This window comes from Myotis davidii, unplaced genomic scaffold, assembly GCF_000327345.1.
Source record: "Myotis davidii unplaced genomic scaffold, ASM32734v1 scaffold2092, whole genome shotgun sequence".
Taxonomy (NCBI): Eukaryota; Metazoa; Chordata; class Mammalia; order Chiroptera; family Vespertilionidae; genus Myotis; species Myotis davidii.
The window spans coordinates 50,708-54,511 of NW_006283292.1; the positions used below are offsets into that span (position 1 = coordinate 50,708).

General features: G+C 39.7%; 1 long non-coding RNA gene across 1 annotated transcript in view; it reads left to right on the forward strand.

Moving 5' to 3' along the window:
• Nucleotides 1-523, forward strand: part of LOC107182928 — a 1,926-nt gene extending 1,403 nt beyond the window's left edge. Inside the window, exon 2 of the long non-coding RNA XR_001513691.1 lies at nucleotides 91-523. This is a non-coding gene — a long non-coding RNA (uncharacterized LOC107182928). The remainder of the gene's footprint in view (nucleotides 1-90) is intronic.
• The last annotated feature ends 3,281 nt before the right edge of the window (nucleotides 524-3,804 follow it).

Genomic DNA, 3,804 nt, shown 5'->3' on the forward strand with positions numbered 1-3,804 from the left:
CAACATCTTTGAGAGGGAAACATCAATCAGCTGCCTCTTGCACACCCCCTACTGGGGATGTGCCCGCAACCAAGGTACATGAAAAAAAAGGGGGGGGGGGCAAATGGCCTAACCCATAGACATAAACATGAGCATGGTCATGGCCATGAAAAACATAAAAATAAAGGAAAACACAATGGAAAGCAAATAAATGGTTGCTTTGGGTTGGAGAACAAGTTCTTTTGAAGATAAGACTACATCTGCACAGACGCCAGAGAAGACAGAATGGCCAAAATCCTCCCCTCCCTAGCCCTATCAGGTGTAGCAGTTGCCTTTCCTGAATTTTGGGACTTAGATTTCATTGCAGCTATGATGACTAATATACCACCAACTCCCACAGAGAATGATGATTCTTGGATCCCTGAAATCCAGATAGATCCCAGTAGCCTTTCATTTAACCTGATATCTGACTTCCCAGAATCAACTTCCTCCAAGTGTCTTGGACGCCCCTGGAAGCCAGTTAATGGAATGAATCCAACTGTGGAAACAAAAGAATTTCATGATTTTGATCTCTCTGATGCTTTTTATTAATGTATGCAGCCATGGGTGTTTCTTTAACACTTCATCATCCCCTTTCACCATTGTCCAAATACCCTGATATAATGCACCAAAAGCCATGAAGCTTCAAACAGCCTAGAGAGAAGTGGTGAGACTCCCAATGGGGACACATTCAATTTCTATGGACAACACAAAACTGTGTGCAGGATTCTAAATCCTTTCAGAATCTTCTTAATGAGTTTTATTTTCTTTCTTTTTGTTGTTGTTGTTTGTTTGTTTGTTTGTTTTGGTGCGTAGCCCGGGAACCTCACGAGTTTTCTTAACTAGCACAGAAAATGGGCAAACAAATGCGCCTTGTGGCCTACTGCAATTTGCTTTTCTAATAACAAATATGTACCTTAGAATGGATGTCATAGGCTGTCATACAAAGATTCTTGCCATTCCAAATAAACCATGGCATCTGGTCCATGAACACATGTGAAAATAAGGAAAGTCAAGAGACTGAATGTGAACTTCTTAATAGGGCAAAAATAATAATAAAAGCTACCAGAGGTCAAAGAGGGACAACAAGAAAGACAGACTGGCCAAAGGGAGGACAGGGGGAAGTAAACTAATTGACTTTCTGTTTCCCAAACGGACTAGTTATATCAAATAGTTACTCCCAGTTCACAAAGCTATTCTGATAATTCCCTTTCTGAGTCAGAGTGTTTCTCATAAGTCAGTAAATTCTCTTTACTCATTAACTACTCTTTGCAAAAGGCTTTGAAATAGGAGTTTTCTGTTTGTTTATTTGCTGCTGAGGCTAGAATGAGCAATCTTTAGTTTCCAGCAGCTCTGAGTTTAATGATAACAATAGAAAGCAGGACTAGTGACATAGAAGAAGGTTTTATTTTGTAATTGACAAGGGAATATCATAAGATGTGATGCAAAATTATTCAGAAATTTTAGGAGGAAATGCCTCTCCAGCCACACTTTATCATTGAATCATCTTTTTGCTACGACATTGAGAAGCACTGTTTTTTACAAAAAAGGGACAATATGATTGTCTTTAATTGCTTCCAATGTGAGGGAAGCACGCATTTCAAAATCCTTGCTGTGCTCTGCCTAGGGAAACAGAACAGGGCTTTAAACAGCTATAGTTGCTTGTGGATGCATGTGCCACTGCTACTTCAAGTTATCGGATACATTTGAGCCTCTGAGTTTTTATTCCATTTCAAACATTATCTGTACTTTTCAATAAAGAACCAATGATGTCAGGAAAAAGTCTCCTCTTGTCAACTGGTTGCTTCACTCTTCTCTTGTTGAATGATAACACCATATTAACATAATTGCACTATACTTACAGGAGCAACTAAGACCCTGCGAGTACAAGGGCCGACCTCGGGAGGCAGGGGCACAGCCAACATCTGAGAGTGTGGCCTCTTGACCAGTGGGCAGAATCTCCATGCCTGGGACAATAGCCCCAGCAACCTGTCAGCAGCCCTGAATGGAAGGACAAGAAGATGGGATAGTGTCAATTGAGAAGAATGCCACTTCATCATTCTGTTTCTGGGTGAAATAAAGTTTGATCTTAATGTTCTCACTCTTGGTGCTCTCTCTTCCCTTCTTCCTCTCTCTCTTTGTTTTTTGTTTCCTCTCTCTCTCCGGATTTCCAGCCCAAAGTTAACAGTGATTTGTGTTGCTTTTTTTCCTTTTTTTAAGATCTAGATAATTATCAATAAAAGAAAACAAAAAAAATTATCTGTTAATAGGATGCCTACCAAGTTTTCACTAGCAAAACATATCAAACCTCAAAAAAGTTTTAAGAAAATTTAACATTTTTTTCTAGTTCAAATAATGGTAAAAATTAGAAATCTAATAGAATAAAAAGTGATATGAGATTTTTAATTTTCTGTAATAGGTATTTACTGAGTGCCTATTGGAGCCATTTACCATGCTAAACAGTTTCTGTTTGGTGTGTGACTTAGTCCTCACAACAACTCTGAGGTCCCCAGGACCACCTTGCATTTGCAATGAAGAAATTAGCTCCCAGTGCCCTGCTCAGGGTCACATAATTACAACACGACAGAGCTGGCATTCATACTCAGACCTTTTGAACTTCATTACACCAAGTTACCATTAGGTATTAGTATCAATGTCAGCATTACAAAAACACATTTCTGAATCTGAAATGATCATTATCTCAATACAAAAACCCTTATTAAATATCTTACTGTGTCTGATGCTATTCTGAGTACTGGTCAGGGTAAACTATGACTTAGTCAAGCATTGGCATTGGCTATTTACTCTTTGCTTAGCATTAGGTACTGAATAGAAGAGAAACACGTGTTAAAAGACACAAATCCTGAAAGAATTTACAATCACATTGAGAAGTTAAGACTAAAGTGTATGTAACAGACATTTAACCCATGCCATGATCATTTGTGGAGCAGTAAGCAGACCTGATGGATGGCAGAGGAAGATACGGAAGAGGTGAAAAGATAAAATTAAGCCCAACTGGTAGTTTGGATTTGAAGTAGGCAGTAGAGAGCCGCTGACCAGCCTTGAGCTGAGACCTGCTGAAAGAGTGTATAAAACCATTTATTTGGAAGACTCTGGAAGACATTGGATAGAATGAGATGAGACTGGACTCAAGGCATAGTACAGGTACTTTCACAGAAGGATCACCACTCAGGCTGGTATATAAAACCTATGGGTCTCACTCAGCAACATGAGATATTTCTACTTTAGAACCTTGTTAAATAAAATAATCATGAGTTTTCTGTGACCCAGAACCTACCTTTCACACTTAAAATATTTGCACCCTCCTCCCATTCCCAAGCCAAAGGCACACCCATGTTTCTGACTTTGGCTCTGAAACCACACAGCCTCCTCCATTTATACTCCTCTTCAGGACAGGAAGTTCCTCTTGTTCAGCTCAACCCACTTCTCTCACATTGCCCAGGCCAAGCACCTTAAGCAGGATGCCTTTACCAGTTTTCATTTCCTGCTAAGCCTCATCCCAATCTGTCCTGCACTCCTGATTTACCCCACATCCCCCCAGGCCCCTGTTGGTGCTCTGTGGGAGAAGGCAGACCACCCTAAGGCATCTTTTTCAGATCACAATGGCATAAAACTGGAAATCAACTACAATAAAAACAATCCAATAAAGTCAAACACACGAAGACTAAATAGCACGCTATTAAACAATGACTGGGTTACCAGTGAGATCAAAGAAGAAATAAAAAACATCATGGCAACAAATGACAATGAAAACACAACAATCCA